The sequence below is a fragment of the Falco biarmicus genome, chromosome 14, assembly GCF_023638135.1.
Source record: "Falco biarmicus isolate bFalBia1 chromosome 14, bFalBia1.pri, whole genome shotgun sequence".
NCBI lineage: Eukaryota > Metazoa > Chordata > Aves > Falconiformes > Falconidae > Falco > Falco biarmicus.
Window position 1 is genome coordinate 15,262,265 of NC_079301.1, and position 17,995 is coordinate 15,280,259.

The window sequence follows — 17,995 nt, forward strand, 5'->3', positions numbered from 1 at the left end:
TCAGCCCTAAGACATGAGACAAGACACTGTTCCCACTCTGCTTTCCAGCTCTGTGGAGTCGTGGACTTTGTCCAGGATTTCTTGCCCATGGGAATGTGTGTCCAGAACAAGATGTTGCTTCCCGGAGAGAGCACTAAGCATCCCTTCTCACCTGCTTCTCCGGTCAGCTGCATCTCTTTGTGGTTGGTCTAGCAAACCCAGCATGTCCCACATGTGCTGCACTCTGAGAGGCACATCTTCAGGAGCTCCAGGTAAAATGCCAACACTTGAGAGCTCGTCCGATGTGTCGCTCATGCTACGCTTCCAGCTGCGAACTCAAACACTCCACTGGGTGGTAAATGCAGGTCAGAACTCACAAGCAAGGGGCAGTCCAGAGGCACTCTGCCCTGCCTCATTCTGTGACAAAGGTTATTAGCAGAGCTGTGTAAATAGTTGATTATTATTTTTGCTGCGGGGTGGCTGAACTGCCCAGAGTTACAAACACTGATATTTTTTTCCGTTCTTGCTGAAATGAAAACACTCAAATATTAACTTTGCATCAAATTAAGTATTCCTAGTACCAGTGCCAGTAGTTTTGGTTGATCCAAAACTGTTGGGTTTAGCTTTCTTTTTCGTGACCCCTACTTGTTTTGCTCCAGGTAAACTACAGCAGTTCTTTTCAAAAGGAAAACACTGAGCTGTTGAAAAATTGTGGACAGGCTGGATTATAGATGTAATGTATAATGACTGTGTGACCTGATGAGATTTCTACTGTGGTCATTCCGCCTAGAAAAAAGAGAAGACTGTTACTAGAAACTAGTGATGAGCGTGGTCTCTGCTTTCTTCACTTTGGTTCTGAAATCTGTTCTTGGCCTTGGAGCATCTGCATTTTCCCGTGTAATGGCAAGGGCCATGGGAATAAGGCGCAGGTTATAAATAAGGTTATGTCAAGGCACTGTGATTTATGATATAATATTGCAGTTATGTCTCAACTTCCTTGCACAACTTTATCCTAATGCCATCTACTGTTATCTAGGAGGAGAAAAGGAACCTTAACTCACAGCTCAATTTATATTAATCTCATTTCCTTTTTACCTGCCTGGATCAAACTTTTGCTAGTTGTTTTGCAGAAGTTTAGGGGATGCAATCAACAATACCATGCCCTATTGTACAGCACATTTCAAACAATTCATATGATATTTTCTGAATTAGAAATAACTAGAAGCGTAAATGATCAAAGTGGTTTGTCAAAGGGCAAGCATCTGTGCTGACTGAAAAGCTTTGAAGGCACCAGCCCATTAACACCCATTAAATGGCTGCTATATGGGACCGTGCTAGGGAGCAGGCTTAGCGGGTGTTCTCCAGACTTGAGGCATGTTAATTTTCCCCCTGAAGTGCTGACAATCAGATTAAAAGCCCTTTGGTCTATCTTACCTCCTTTATCCCCACCTGTTCTGCTCTTGGAAGCACAGCAACTTGGCTGGAGGCTCCTACGTGCACAGGTATCCTGTCCCAAGAGGGGGTGCGAGCATGTAAAGGGGTGCGTGAGCACCTGCTGTGTGGGATGGCCCTGAGACTCTCTTTCATGGGGTCTAATAGGCAGTTTCTGATTATTCAAGCACATCTTCAGTTGCCTTCCCAGTTGCTGATGGAAAGATGAGGTGAATTCTTGGAGGCAGCCACCATCAGTGACAGAGGGATTTAACAGAAGACGCCAGACAGACCTCTGGGTCTTGGCTTTGCGTTGTTTGCTGTTCATCCACAGACCAAGTATGAATTGATAGAGGCTCAAAAGGTTATCTCCAGCCAGTGTGTGTGTAGATGGGTACATTTAAGGTGATTTATGAGGAGCATGGAATGATATTGCACCAAGAGAGTGATTTTGCAAATGATTCCAGGCTTGTAAAAGATCTGGGAGCAATGCGTGAGCATACCTTTCATCCATGTGTGGCCCTTCAGGATGAAAACTTTGGGGTTTTTTTATTATTATTATTTATTCAGAGGACACACAGTGCTTCATTTGGTACATAGATCTCAGCATGGACTACTGTAGCACCTGGGGGTGGGAGGGCTGGAACCAAGCAGGCAGAGAGGAGCAGGAGGAGGATAGAGGATAGCGCTGCTGGGCATGCAGGCTGGCTCACTGCAGCTCACAGGAGAAGTATGTTTGGAGAGTCTCCTAGTAGCCTTGTTACTTGCGCAGCTCCTCTTTCCCACTGTTTTATTTTTAGCACTTGATAGAAATTTAATTGGAAACTGTATGTGGGTTTTAAAGGGTTAGGAAAAGTGACTCATTTGACGTGTCCAGGAGAAAACCACATCTTACGAATTTCCACAAAGGCTGGTGTGAAGATGCCAAATGGGGAGTATCACTGTCTAATCCGTAAACTGTAGACACAATGATCAAGCTGCTGAGGCTAAAGTCTGCTGAAGTTAGGAGAAAACTAATCTCCTAAACTTGGGTGTATATTGCCCCATGGCAATGTTTCCATTAAAATAATTTACATATGAAATGAAGACTTTTTCTTCACTTTATTCAATAGTCTTAACTGAATTTTCCCCAATCTGTGCAAGGCTTGCCCTTGCAACACCTCCTGGACTGAGCTACAGCATTTCTATAACCCCATTTTACCATGGGGGAGTCTGCAGGGCTCATCTGTGAACACGTTCCGCTACAGAGGAGACGTGAGCCTTGGTGTTCCAAACCAAGGCTAGTCCCTTAACCCTGGACCAGTCTCCCCGCCTTTACATTGATTTATGTGTATGATGATTTATTTCCCTTCATCATAGTGTCTACCATAAGTCATGTAGACACATTCTGTATTAACAGCATTAACATGCAGAATATATGGGTGCTGATAATCCAGGTTTAAATGAACATTTCCACAAAACAAGGTGCATTGCATGGATGCAAACAATTATTTTCATGCCATATGAGGATGTTGATTTCAGATCCACCCTCCAACTGAAAATGTAGATCCCTTTTTTAGTAGTCATGCTGGAGAGAGACTGTATCCAGCTTTTTAAGGAAAAGTGGGCTTTGTAGCCTTTGGGGCTAAAGGATGTAGTTATAAAAGGAGGTTCCTTGTAGTAAAGCTAAGAAGTCCACTGGTAAATTCAGTGGAGCAAGGCAGGATGCTTCGGTTTGAAGGTAAAAGTCAAAGGTACAGTCCACTGCTGAAGCCCAGTTGTGTACTTCTGTCCACAGCTTTAGTCATGCTCACTCAGATGATTGTAAATTAATTACTTTTGGTATACACCTCAGCTGCTAACAGGTTCAGCCAGAAAATGTCTGATGCAGAAACCAATAGGAAAACAGAGCTTTAGCCTGAAAGCTCTAGGTACATTAACCCATTTTTATTCTATTTGCTCAGCTTCTTCGCCACTCTGCATGAAAAAATCCTACTAGCCTTTCAAATTTAAGAAAATTAAGGGCACACACTGAACTACTTGTTATTAATATCTCAGTGCTATTTTCTAATTCCCCATTCATGCTTGAAATGGATTAAAACTGGTAATCTTTGACAAGGCAGCAAAATTTGATGCTAATTTATTGATGTGCTCTTTTAAGAAACTTTGGGTTTCTTGTCTATAAATTAAATTTAAAGAGAGCATTCAAGGTCCTTCCCAATTTAGAGAGCAGAGAGCAGCGATATGCGTGCTGAAACATCGCATGCCCTTGAGCCTGCTATATGGTATGGCTGAGGAGGGGTTGCCTTGTTTTCCTAAAGGGATGTGTTTGTGCTTTGATAGCTGTCTCTCTCAAGGTTGGCCATGCCGATGGCTTCTCCATCTCACATCACTTGAAACGTCTTGGTTCACCTTGAAGAGTGCTCTGAGCCCTTCTTTTCCACTGAGCTTTTTGCTCCTGTCCTGAGCTTAGGCATTGCTCCTTGGGCATTGCTCAGTACCATGGGTGGTTTTTAATGAGCTATCCCAGATGTGGGATGCTAGTGCTGAGCCTGGGAGAGGCTCCTGTTGCTCTGCAGGGAGTTATTTTAGAGTCCTTGCACATTTTTCATTATCTTGGAGCCTTATTTCAATCTTAACCCTGTATGTTTACATTAGTAACACGCTCCTTTACCAAAGGAAGTTTATTATTTTCAGAATATTGCAATTACGTGACAATTGTTGCTTTCCTTGGTGGTTGTTTTTCTTGCAGGAGTAAATGCTGGGGAAGCTTAGAAAAAGCCTGCTGTAGGCACCTGTGTTCTGTGCCTGCCTTGCACTGAGCACAGCTGCCCTTTCCTCTAACACCACCACACAGCTGCCTTTACAGCTCTGGGAGAGACAACAGGAATAGCCTGAGCATCCCTGCCAGACTGCTGGGCCACACCGGCTGCTGGGGTGGGCGGCCACGGGAGGAGGCAGCTCGCCAGTGCTTGGGAACCAAGTCATTTGAAATCCAGGAAAAGCAGGGAGCTAACAACATCATATTGGCCGTGGCTAATACTATAGTGAACCCTGCATGGGCACTGAGGCATTAACATCAGGTTCCTTTGGGTGGTTTGGTTTCTTGGCCTACCAATGTTTTTGAGGGTTTGACATTTCTGCCTTGCGTTAGGTCAAAAACTTGGAATTTTTAAAGTGATCTCATCCCAACACTGCCTCCCCCATCCTGTCTGTTATCCCAGATATTTTTGTTTTGGAAATGCCCAAACAAAATGTTTTGTCAGTTTTAAAAGCACTTCATAATTTGACAAATTAATCAAAATAAAATTTTCCCTGAAGAATATTATTTAAATGGCAATTATCACCTCAGACACTTCTGGGAAACCGACAGCAAGCTTTATCAAAATCTAAATGACTTTACAATTAAAAAAGGCAATTGCTATTGAACCCCAACAAAACTTTCTGGTGAACTGACTGCAGTAACAATATTCTTGCCAGCTCTGAAAAATGTCCTTTATTTAAGACAACCTGCAAATTCCAGACATCGTGATAGGAAGGTAACTGTCTTGATGAAGGTGTATTTTTAAAACCAAGAGAGGTGCAGGTGGAAAGGGACTGGCATAGCGCATCAGAAGAGGATGCAGCCAACACTGCCTCTCTCCAGCCAGCGCAGGGGGTGCTAAAGCAGTGCAAGTTTAATGTATGCATTAATATAAGTAGGAAATGGGGCAGGTCTCCTTCTGAGTTCTTAAAGGTCCCGAGTTTTTCCTTAGGTATTTGCAGCGAAGCATTGATTTTCACAAATCAGCTGCAGCCCTGGCACCCTGCTCCCCCTGTCCTTTTGCCTCCCAGGGCTCCTTCCTGGTCCTCGCGGTGACAGCCAGGCTGGCTCTCACTCACCAGCTCTGCTCTGGATGCTGCTGCCTGGACTCATCTCTGAGCTCATTACATCAGGTATTTCCTTTATGTTTTTGCACAAAAAGCAGCGTTCCTCCTGCTGGATCCTCTTTGCTGGGTTGGGATTATCAGCACGCTTTGGGAAAAAATACGCTTAAGTTTATCTTTCCTTCTGCCTGTCCGTAAGTACTCATGGAGTAAAGAGAATGCACATACGTGCCTGTGAACACATACTCCCAAGCTCGTGTTTCTGTCTCCCTATCGTGATTTCTACAGCACTGCTGTGAAGAACTTCTCTGCCTGGCTTCCTTAAATGGTTACCAATTAGCCCAGTAAATTTTTGGAAATTCAGGGGAGTGTGAAACTTGCAATACTCAAACGCTGAGGCTGGGTTGGGGTTGGTAGCTGGTGAGAGGAGTGATTGCCCAGGGCTCTTCTGATGGTACATCTCAGGTTTTATGGGAATCCCTCGCAGAGATTTTCCATCCTGAGACCAAACACGTTCCCACCTGTATCACGTACAGTGTTAGCATAGCTGGGTTTCCTGAAATGCTTTGTCCTCTTAGCAGGCAACAGCTTTTAAACAAAAAAAAGCAGATGGTGTCTCTGAGCCTGGATATCACAAGGGTGGGAGTGAGCATTGCGAGGTGATCTCAAAGCAGGATCCTCAGCCTGGGAAGTTATATGCACACTGAATTTTCTCAATATAGTGTTTGCTTTGCTGCTAAAAAAGCTGCGTGATGGAAAGACGATGGGACTAGATCTGCCTGGCATTTGAATCTGGTTTGCACAGCAGGCAGGGCTGGTTCCCATTTGGCACTGCTGAAAATTCGCTGAGAAAAGGCCAGTGGCTAAGACACGTAATGTTAATTACAGATAATGTCGACTGAAATACCTGGAGGAGACAGGCAGTAGCTGCAGTCTGTAGAATCCAAAGGGACCTGTCTGAGTGGCATTAATTTTTAACGCTTTAATCAGGATATAATCCCTCTACAAAGTCTTAAGTGGAGTAGAAGTCTGTTTAATTTTTTTAATATAACCTGAAGGAGAAAGCAATGACTTCAGCAATCTCTAGCGATGACAAAGTTCTTAATTGGACAACAAGAAAAACAAACCCCTCATTTTTACCCAAGCTGTTTAAAATTCAGCTGAAGCCAGACAGAGACCAGCAATTCCATTATCTTTATAAGCCATTCAGTAAGATTTAAATCTCTTGCATGCTCTTTTTTTTTTTTTTTTTAAATGAGATTTCGTGCTGCCCAGATAGACACTTCCCTGCTAAAGCTGAAGGGGTTTTGCCCAGGAAGAGGCAGGTTTCTCCTCTCCCCTGCTGCTGCCGTTTGCGCGGCCAGCTGTGGGGTGAGCCATGGAAGAGGACCTGCACAGTGTGGGCAGGAGGGCGCAGTGTGGGCGGCAGAGGACTCGCTGCATTCCCCTGCACCCCCAGGAGCTCTTCATCCCACTCCGAAAAAACCCTTCCTTGCCAGAACGTAATAGTGTGCTAATAACCTTTCAAAACCCGGAGCTGTATTCTACAGGTGTGCGAGGCATATGGCTTCTCCCCTATTAGCAATGCAAATTTAATCAACTGGAATAATATTCAAACGGTTGGCTCAGCACGAGCCAACAACCAACAAGCAGTTGCCACTTTCCCCGCTTTTGACAAACATAAGAAAGGACTTTGATTAAAACTCCAGTTCTCCTTAAAAACAGATAATCCTTTGAATGAAAGGAAGCAACCTCCTCTAGAAGATCTGCTGCATTTCCACCGTTACTTCCCAAGAAAACTACTTTTTATGTCCAGATCTCAGCAACATCAGAAAAACCTGTTACTTTCCAGTTGAAAAGCAATCCCTGTCGCTAAACGTGCTGTAATTCAGCAAAGTGACAAAGTTCAGGATGATCTGCATATTTTCCCATTTGGGATTTTTATTGCGTTTTAATTTAATTTCATAGCACGATGCTGTTTGTTGTTGCCTGGCTCTTGCTAATAGCCTCAATATGCTGTGTGTCTGCTCTTCTGCCTGTCAAACAGCACCAGGTCAGTGGGTTTATAGACTTCACCGCAGAGCAGAAGTCTGGAGTGTTTTGCCACCCTCCTTGCTGCAGCAGCACAATCTCGATCATCACGGGGGCAACTCCTGGGAGAGGGTCAGCGCAGGCACGTTTAACAGCAAGGGCACCGGAGGCAGCACTCACCCAGCCAGGACCCGACCCAGGGTGCTGTGCACGCTTTGCTAGTTGGCATAAGTACGTCTTTCTGGTGATTTGAGGAAGATGGTGGTGGTTGGAATTTTGTTTGAATCTTACGGGAATAGTGAAAGAAAAGCAAGGACACAATACAGAAATGAGGGTCCAGGTGTCGATTGCTCTCTGAAAAACCACAGGTTAAAACATGCAGGGGGCTGTTTGGGGATGGGCTATAAAGCTGAGTGATGCCCTGCAGACTTAAACAAGACAGAGTTGTTTTTCTCTGGGTGGTACATCCTCAGACAGGGCCCCACAGAGAGACGCTGCTGTTGAGGCAGCCCCAGCTGAAGGAAAACTCTGCACCAGGCTCGGCCAGGGGTCAGGACTGGGGTCCCATCACTGAAAACATATTTGTTGCACAGAGATTCCAACTGACCCCTTCCCAGCTTAACAGCATCACACGCTGCTGGAAGGGGATGACCTTGTCCCTCTGGGCATTTTGGGGAGCTTTTCAGTGTTTCCAGGCTAGCACGAGCCCTCCTGCCACCCAGGGCACTGGCACTGACCGTGTGGTACTGATGAAACTGATCTTTTCGCTGCAGCATAAATACCGATTTTTGATCTGACTGACACCAGGTTTGACGTGACGGCACTTTGCTGGAGTTCATTGGCACTGGTGAAGAGAAGATCTGGTCTTGCAGCCTGCCTCCAGAATAAGTGTATCCACTACCTGCGGTAGGTAAAACTGCCTCTCTTTTTTATCTGCCTATAAAACACACATGATGCTGCACCCCGGGGCCACCTCCTCTTGTCATCTGGGCAGCCAGAGGAAACTACAGTGCCATCCCGTTGAGTAATTGTGAGAGGGCTGCAAGACTCCACTTAAAATCTCAGGTAATTGCGGTCACTTTATTTTTCGTTCACTTAGTGAAAGAAAATGTGAAATTACCATAGCAGATAATTATGGTAGTAATTTCTTGTGTTCTTGTTCATTAAGTGCTGATTGAGAATGGTTCACTAACAACTTTGCTGAGTTACTCCAAATATTATCGTTTACGGGACTAGACACAGTCTTTTTATTGAAAGCCCCTTTGTCTAAAAAAGCCCTGCATGCCACATCCTTTTAAAGGACCATTTGATCATAAAAAATATCAAAGTCTGTCTGACTGTTGCAGAAACATAGAAGCTGAGTTGCCTGAAGACGTAGAGGTAGATCTTGTGGTGCATGGTAAAGCAGGGCTGGGCTCATTTTGTAGCCTTCCTGCTCCAGCACTGAGATAACGGCACCTGTGTGCTGCCTTCCCAGGACTGGCCGGACACAGTGCCTTGTAGACATCAGCGGTGGCTGACATTTGCCAGTGGGATCTGAAGTTATTAGGGACACAGAAGCACTGTGTGGAGATGGGACAAACCTGGCAGCTGTGGTCCCACGAGGGAAATAAGAATATGGCCAGCCTAAGAAAAATACAGAGCTAAAATATGAATGCTGGACTTGAGCAGATGAAGCCTGTCCCTGCTGGGAGCCGAGGGGTGGCAGGCAGGTCTCTGGGGTGCCCTCCTGGGGCTGTGCTGCACCCCACCGCCTCCTGGTGCTCTCCACATCCCTGTTTAGGAATGGCATCTCCCTGCCCTGAACCTTGTGGACGGGGTTTCTGACCCCACCTGAAGCCCTTTGATTTATGTAGGAGCTTGCTCTGCAGGCTGTTTGCAAAGTTGTCTGCTGCTGCTAAGTTAGTGCTGTAGCCAGCGTGGTTCTGGCCTCCAGCCACGTACTTGCAGTGTTTCCTGAGACACCGTCTGCTCCTTGCTTGACTGTTTGAGTGCTGCCTGTCAGCCCTCGGGTGCCCTTACCCTGCAACCTCACCCACATGGCCTCTAGCCTAATGCAGGTGCTTCACGGGAGGGCTGCGGGGCATTGCCCGTACGACCACAGAGCCCGGCTGGGGGCTCTACGGGCAGTGTAGAGGAATGAAGCTGGGTTAATTAACATTGATAATGTACAGCTGTGGGCTGGCTTCAGGGGCGGTGGGTTGGCTGACGTGGATAAGGTGCAGCTGTGGCTGGTTTCTGCTAAGTAGTTAAATAGCTCTGAGGGGTATGGAAGATTAGTGCTGGAGGAAGAGAGACCTGGGAGAAGCAGAGGGAGGGGAGAGAGAGCACCCCAGATGTAGGAGAGATAAGGAGAGGCCCTGGGAGAAGTAGAGGGCCTGGATGAGGAGAGGCTGGCTGGGAGAGGAGCCGGAGAAGAAAGACTCTGGACACAGCAGAGGCAAGAAGCAGGGTGGACTGGCCTGAAGAGGATAAAGAAACAGCACAGACAGTAGATGAACTTTTGAAACCTTGTGGGGGACTGGTGGCTGTGTCAGAACAAGGCACAAGAACTACTCATTGAAGTTAACCTGGCATGGGGTGGTAAAAGCCTTGTTGCAGCCGGCTAGTTTTTATAGTGCTGTGACAGGGTTTATAGTTTTTATAGTGTTGTGGTACCTGCAGCCCTGGGGATTTGGTGTCGGCTCTGCCACCCTCCTGGCTGGGTTGCGGGAATGTGGGCAGCCAGGGCATGTGGGAGGAGGCAGCGAAGCTGGAGGGCCAGGGGCAGACTTCCACCGCTGCATAGGCAGTGGGACAGAAGGGGTGAGCAATGGTCACAGCTCACGAGGGGGCTGAAACCTGTGGCCAGAGCAAAGCTGCATCAAGATGGAAGTAAACATCAGTCCTCCCAGGAGGAAGCAAAGCCCTGGAGCTCCTGATGCGTTGTCATGCAGGACTGCAGGTAGCAGAAATGTGGTGGTGAGTGCAGGCAATGTTCCCACTGTGTGCCACAGGGTGCAGGCTTCACAGGCATCTCTCACACAACTTTTGTTTTTGTTTTCCTGGAGAAAAGTACACTTCAACATCTCTTCTTGCTGTGTCTCTTCTTACTCTTGCCCAGATAGGGCAGTGTGAGTGCCTGAACATTTGTTGTGATCCTGGGGTTGTGGCTTGGTTTGGGTCTTGGGGTTTAATAGAACTTGTTCAGCACTGACAAGCACTCAGGAAAGAGTCTTCGGGCATTTTGTTTCCCTTGGATGCTGATTTTTGTTTACTTCAACCTCTTGAAAAGAAAAGCACTTCTTATCTCTACACGGGAGGTGAAGCCATCTCTTTAGCTGCAGCCTACTTAACAAAAAGGGTGTTTTTCTGATGCCTGTGTTTTCCCCTGAGAAAACATGAAACACAATGGAAGGAGTTTAAGCAAAAAGCCAAAGTCCTTGGACTCCAAAGGCATCAAAGCTGAGCTACTTTCCTTTGGAAATAGTATTTGGGCAGACTGTGATTATTCTTAGGCATTCATAATGCCACCCATCAGGCAGGTTTTATCCTAGCTAATTTTGTCTTCCATTTCTTGATGCTTTTGTGCCTTTTTTTTTTTTTTTTTTTAACTTTTGATGCACTTAGCTAAACAAGCTCAAATATGGTCCCAGGAGAAAATCCAGCTCCGGGAGGTGGTGCAGCTTGGGACCAAGCTGCGCAGGCAGCCCTCCCCAGGAGCCCAGTCTCCCCCCATCCCAGCAGAGTGGCTTCTGCATTGGTTGTGAGTGCCAGCAGATCTGGGTGTCCCCTCGGTGCCACCACCCTGTGTGTCCATTTTCCTCGGTGCTTGAAATCCACCCCTAAAAGAGCTCTTGCAATAAACCTTCTTCCAGACCTTGAATGTCTGTAAAAACAAGTGATTCCTGCTGTTCTCAACACCTTCTCATTAGACTAGATCAGGCCAGCACAATAAGGTAGGTTAGTATTTTATCTTGTTTGTCTTTTAATCAAAGCAAATGGAGTCCTGGGAGTGAAATACCCACACACGGGTAGCGTTGGCATATGCTCCATTCGTTCTGATCCGGGAAGGAAGCTTCTTGGATGGAGACTGCTGCAGATGGGTTTGCAGAAGGAAGGAGTAAAAGGTTAGCAGGGTCCCGCTGTTCCCCACGAAGCTCATTAACTGCTGTCAGTCTGTCTGGTGGATGCGGTCTGTGTGCGGCTTGCAGAAGTGGCGACGTTAGCTGAATCTGTGTCCGAGTTCTGCAAACGCGACTGCATGTCACATTCCCATCATAAGCAGTGATGATGCGGCATGAAAAACCACAACCCTGGTGTCTAAGATAGCCAGAATGGCTTAAGGGGATTGACCCACCAAGGACCACGCAGAACTGCATGCTTTTAACAAAATTCAAACATCATAGATTTGTTCAGGTCATGAGGGAAAACTATCTGTAAGTCAGTCTTGAGCTGAGCTATGCTTAGCCTGTCCCTGTGGGTGGCTCTGGGCAGGAGCAAGCATCAAACGCTTCAAAAACACTTTGGGCAGGAGCAAGCACCAAAAACCTCCTGATGTACTGCGAGGCCAGAGGGAGGGGGATGTTCTGGGCTGGTGGATGCTCTTGCACACAGCGCCCAGCGTAGCCTCACCCCTCCCATCACCCGGGGTTTGGTGACCTAGAACAGGCATGAAACACTGAGGATTTGCTGTAGAGATTGTGTTCACGATGTCAGATCTTGAAGTGTGTTTTTCTATGGGTCTCACTCGTGCTAGGAGCAAGGCCCTCGCATTTCAAAACCTGTTCTGTTCAACTGGCCTCTAAATATTTGTCAGGCAAAATGTTTTCCATTTTCCTACCTAAATTACCAAAGTATCTTTCCCTCTTACTGCTTCTTATTATTCCCTCTCCATTTCTGCTACCTGTGCAAGCTGCTTATTTGCATATAGTTACTTCATTACACTTTTTCTTTTGTTTAGCTTGCTAGTTGTTAGTTTTGAGGTTTTTCATTTACATTTAATTTTTAATCTTGTAAATTGGCTGTTGTCAGGATAGCTGCAAGCCAAGAGAAAATAGTGTGTTTCAGAAGAGAAATAATGAGATCAGAAGTAAAAAAAAAAGGTCCCAGTGAGACAAACAGTCGCAAAAAAACATGAGGGGAAGATTTTATCTCTCCGATTCAAGCCAATCAGGAATTTATTCTACCAGAAACCTTGCTGGTATCAATGGGGTGAGTATGGTGAGTGCAACCTGACCTACAAGTTGTATTGTTTTGACTTCTTTGGCTCCCAGCAGCCTTTCTGAACAGTGCCGGTACCCTCTGTCAGCATGCTCCAGGGAGTTGCAAGTCTCTGGAGATACACCCTGTGACTGCATCATACTTACGCCTGTGCAGGTGAGTGATATCTCCGCCTGTACACATTGGGTCTTTCTCATTCCTCCTCTGTAAATGGCAGGGTGCCCTTGTGAGGTTCCATACCCCGCTGACAGCAACCAATCTTGGATTTGTCCAATTCCCTTTCACCACCTCTTTGCAGAGAAAATAAGCTATTGCTGGCGCTTGGGTCAGTCGCTTGTTTTTTGATGGTGTTTGATCTGTGAAATTCCCAAGAAGCCTAAAAAGCAGTGGGAGTGCAAAGCAAAACCAAACCTACTGGGAAAGAGCAACCCTCAGCTGATGGGAAAAGAGATGGGCTGCGTAACGTGCCGGTCTGACACCGCACCGCTCTGTTCTAGCGGCACGTCGCTGCAGGCTGCTGCAGACTGTCCCCCCGCTCCTTGGGGCTGTCTTGCCCCAGTGCCCTGGTGCTGAGTGTCCCATCCACCCCATCTTCCATCACCTTTGTTCCTGCAACAGCAACGACAAAACAGTCCAAATGTGTTACCGTCCAGGGCAGGCTGCAGCATCTGTGCTTGAAGGGTGTTAGAGGGAGAGCTGAGGCTGGCATCACCGGGGGGAGGTGAAGGAGCTGTGCTGTGCTTGATGCTTTCCTGCTGCATTTTCCTGCAGGAAAAACTGCATTTGCCAAGCTCTGTGCGTGTGTGTATGCTTCTGCAGAACTGCCAGAAGGTCTAAGCCTGAAATTAAAAGTGGTAACATATAGTAAGGGACAAATCAAACCTGCACAGGACTCCAAGCGTGATTGTTTACCCTCTCCATAAGGAGGGATGGCCAGTGCTCTGGCACCCGATAAGGATGTGGGCTCTGAGGCAGCCACTTTGGGGAGGTATTTCCATCTGGATTCTTTCCTTTGTTCCCATGAAACTCAGTGGAGGATAGATATGGTCCCACCAGGTCCCTTCAAGAGAAGTCAGACTGGGCTATGAGGTACCTGTCTCTCGGCTCAAATACTGTGTGATAAAGCAGAGAAGTAGGACAGCTCTGCTGGTCAGCTGCGGAGTTTGATCCAGTGAGGGCACTGGTGAAAACAGGATGGGAAGAGGAAGCTTTTAGGGAAGTTTGGTCTATAGATGAGAATGCAGTGAGGCTTTTAGCTCCAAACACAGGGAACTTCTGATGACTAGAACAATGAAAGGTGCAAAACCAGTCACTAGGAAGTATCCGTGACTTTTCGTCAACCAGCCATCTGTGCCAAAAGGAAGGGAAAAAAGGCAAACTTAAAAAAAAAAAAAAAAAGTATCACTGTTGCTGCTGGTGGGTGACACAGATGCTAGATTTATTTAAAGCCTGGGGCTAACAGCTACACTGAATGATACGTAGCTGATTTGGGTGATGTATGAATACAACCCAAGTTGGAAGATTTCACAACAGCGTTTTCAAGGCGGAAATTGTAAAGGAGTGCCCTTTACACGTCGCCAGCTAAGTGGTGTGTATTTGCTGCTCAGAGCTACTGTGCCAGTTGGACAGCTGCCAGGCTTGTAATGCTGCTTTAAAAGGGACCACTTGCCATGCGGAGTTTTTTGCATTTTCTGTTATCCAAACAGACTCGCTTGAATGTTAATTTGTTCCTGGCTGCCAAGGACCCAACTCTGCAAAAAGCTGAACGTGGCCGAGCGCCGTGCCTGCCGGAGGGGCTGCTCCCATCCCAGCTACATGGGATGCTGGCGGGCTGCAGGCAGGGATCTGTCACGGGGATATAAAACCTCCAGCCGTTTCCTTCTTTCAAAGTGCAAAGCTGTGGCCTGGGCAAAAAAAAGGACAGCAGCTTTTCTCTCCTGTGGGGAGGGGACAGCTGAGGAGGGCGTGGGCGACTACTTGGGAAGGAAAAATCCTCTTGAGGTTTTTGGAGCGGGGCTTACTGCGAAGCACCCTGGTCCTCAGGTGAAGCCCACCAGGGTCAGCAGGGCGGCATCGGGAGTGTGAGCTGGTCAACATGGGTGACCCAGCCCTCGTGAGATCAAAGCTAAAGCCACCAGGAATGTTCCTGTGCCATCAGCGTGCTGCTCCCACAGTGCCTGGGTGCCGGGTGGTTTAGAGGCAGGTCGGGGAGCCCTCATGGTGGGGGTGACCCTGTTGTACCAGGGCCCTGCTGTGGGGCCCTCAGACCTTCTTGCCACCCCTCTGAGTTTTACCTTGTCCTTTCCCAGATGGCAAAATAGCAGCCAATGGCCTTGGCCTGGCTTCCAACAGGACTGTTTGCAATCTCCCTTCTAGTTCTTCCAAGTGTTTGCAGCCCCTTTTGATGGACATCTGTAGGTTTTTCTGTGTGCCTGTGGACAGAAGGGAAGCCACCAAGCCAGGGGATGTTCTGAACCACCCAGAGGCTGGAGATGAGAAAGGAGTAAAATAGCGATGGAGACTAAAGCAGATGGGAGAGGGCAGCAATGTGGAAGGTGTGACAGGAGGCAAAGTGTCCCTGCCCGGTGGGGTTAGGGCACAGACGGTGGGATGCGGTGCATCTGGTGTGTCCTGCCGGCACCTTTCTCTGGGCAAGGGCAGGAGCTGGTGAGGGGATGCTGGGCTGTGGCAGTGGCCCCCCGGCACTTGGTGCAAGGCGTTGGAGTGATGGGGATGCATGGGAAAGACATCCCCCCACCCGTGTCCGCTCATGTGTGAGCCATTGGAAAGCCTACAGGCAGAAGGCTAATCTCATTGTTGGTTGGTATGTGTTTTACAAGGTGCTGGGATCTGCACTGAAACTTCACTGCTTTGACTAAAAGGCACCCAAATAGGTTCAAATTTAACTGAATTTTCCTCCTCCTGCTTAATTTCTGTATCAATGTTTTTGGATGCTTAAGGAAAAACGCATTTTTGTGGTGTCTGTTTTTAGCCAAGGGAAAAATGGGAGGTTGTTCAAAATTTGAATAAATATTTAAAGCACTGTTTCTATTTAGAAACTGGCACTTTATCAAGTTAAACAACCCATTAAGCTCATAATCACACTCCATCTTTTGGGGCACAATGCCTTTTGCATCTTTTGAAATGAGTATTTGTGTCATCACTCAGCATGCTCTGAGGTGAAATTAATCTTCCACCGTATTGTTTCATCTTACTACTGGACTGAAATAGTATTTTCAATATCTTTTTCATTGTTTATTTGCATTCTTTTTTTTGACACATGACTTATGGAGGAAATATGAAAACAAGTCACAAAATTGAGATCCCTGATAAGCTTCTAAACCTGCTTAAATATTCTGCCATCAGCGTGCTTTGAGTAACTGCCTTTTTACCTCTAGCAGATGCAGTCAATGTCGTTTTGAGAGCTGCTATGGACTTGAGGCCCTTTTCATGTTGTGTGATCAAATACTTAAAGATACAGTTTTTGCAAAACAGCGGTAGTCTGTTCTGGAGGATGGAGCCCACAGAAAATCCTATGAAAGGCCAGAAGAATTGAATCAGACCTCTGTAAAGAACCAGGGATGTCAGAGCACATCCCAACCCCATGTTGACAGGGGATAGCTGGCAGACATGATGCCTGTTGCAGTAGTGGCATCCCAGGCGTGAGACCCCTGGGGTGCTGTGCCTTCCTGTGCCCAAGGGTGGTCTCTGTGTGGGGAGCAAGCACTCTCCCATGTCCCACGAACCAGGCAAGGCTTGTCTCTGTGTCCGGCTGGGTCATTGCCACAGTGCTTTGTTTAGTAGGTCAGGGTACACTTGTGTTAGAAGTGCTGTCGTCATTCAGCAGCCTTACCACATGCACGGTATCAGTGATTTGAGCAGAATCCTTCTCCTCCCTAGTCGTACATCAAGGGAAGTCTTCCTTTTTTAGTTACCTCTAAAAATAAATGAGGCGGGCTGCTGTTTCTTTGAATGGCATGTCTGCTTTCTATGACAAAGCTGATTTGGGAATACCCTGTGTTCATAGACTGAGAGATGCGGCAATGTTTTAAAACCCTGCATCTTTTTGCAAATGTAATCTTTTCCATGGATGACTACAAGGTATTAAGAGACTTGCGATGAATGCTTGCAGGTTGATCTTATGGCACGTTACTACCGCTATAAAGGATAGTGACTACAGCAGCAAAGTCATCGCTGCACTTTATATGTAGGAAGTGATGCGGTTGTATCAACAGAGCAAGTGACCAAGCAAAATCTATTATTATTTGTGGGCTGGAAGGCAGTTCGATAGCTAGATATAAAAGAAATGTAAGTTTAGATCGTGTGCTTCACTCTGTGCCTTATGCTTAGAATTAGTGCCCAGCTTTTTCAAAGATGTTTCCTGCCATTGCTGACTGTGCATTCACCACAAGGAGTCCAAACAGTCCTGGTGTTGTAAGTTAGATCCTTTCTATAGTCCAGAAGTCTGAGTGCCATGTCTTCTCAAAATGAACTTGTTGGAACTGTCAAGCTGTTCCCATGCTGTCACCTGTCAAACATTTCCCATGCTGATTTCTTCCCTTGTTGCAGGCAGGGGTTACAGAAAGCAGAACTGCGTCAGCCGAAACAGAGGTACCTGCTCTGCTGCAGCTCTACCCCCAGCTGAAGGTCTGCTCTCCAGCAGCGCCTTTACACGTCACAAACTTTTGTTTTCTTCTTGGGTTTCCTGTTCTTCTGTGCCAGTTCATATGAGAAATCTGATCAGCCTTCCCTCACTTGTTGTTACACGGTAAGTAGTTGTGCACTTAACATCTACTCCAGAGCTTGTGTCTGAGGATTACTGTAACTGCCCGCGTTGCTTATAAGTTGGGTTTTTTTATTTTTACCTATTAGTGCTAAGCAAGGGGGCTTCCTGCTTTGCTTCTCATGTCCCCATCGATATTTCCATGATCTCATACTGGCTTTTTGTGAACCTCTTTTTGTCATGGTCAATATAATAGTCATCTGCAAATCATTTCAGCGAGCAACGTGCAAGAGAGCATGCTTCAAAAACTACTCAGAGTACAGACAAAGCCTCTTACACTCCTGCCTGTGTTTGGTTTTCTTCTGAACTAACTCCCAGTTCGCTGAGCAGGAGGCATATTCCCAGGTGGTGCTGTCACATGCTGGTTCTTAGAGACCTGGAATGTTATTTCATTCTCATAAAGTGGAGACAGTAAAACATAACCTTACACTAAAATCAAGCAATGCATCAGCAAGCTGCTCTTTGCTGCAGAAATGAGCATTGTTTATTAGATGAGATAGTCCTTCATCCCAGATTTCCATAGCACAGTTGTTTCCTTGGTGAATATGAGTAACTCGCGCACATTCTGCTAAGTTTCCTGACTGGCTCTGAGGGGAATACTTGCAGCACCCAACCTAGAGAGTTTGGTCCCAAATGGGAGGCTGATGTGAATTAAAATATCAAAGGACCGAGGAGAATATAAGAAATAGGCAAATATAACTGTTATTTTGAAAGTCACCACAG

The 17,995-nt window shown here is 46.6% G+C and overlaps 1 long non-coding RNA gene across 1 annotated transcript in view; it reads left to right on the forward strand.

Annotated features, from left to right (window-relative positions):
* LOC130158801 (uncharacterized) overlaps positions 1-17,995 on the forward strand; it is a 75,122-nt gene that overhangs the window by 23,730 nt on the left and 33,397 nt on the right. The window contains exon 6 of the long non-coding RNA XR_008825494.1: positions 49-17,257. This is a non-coding gene — a long non-coding RNA (uncharacterized LOC130158801). The remainder of the gene's footprint in view (positions 1-48; positions 17,258-17,995) is intronic.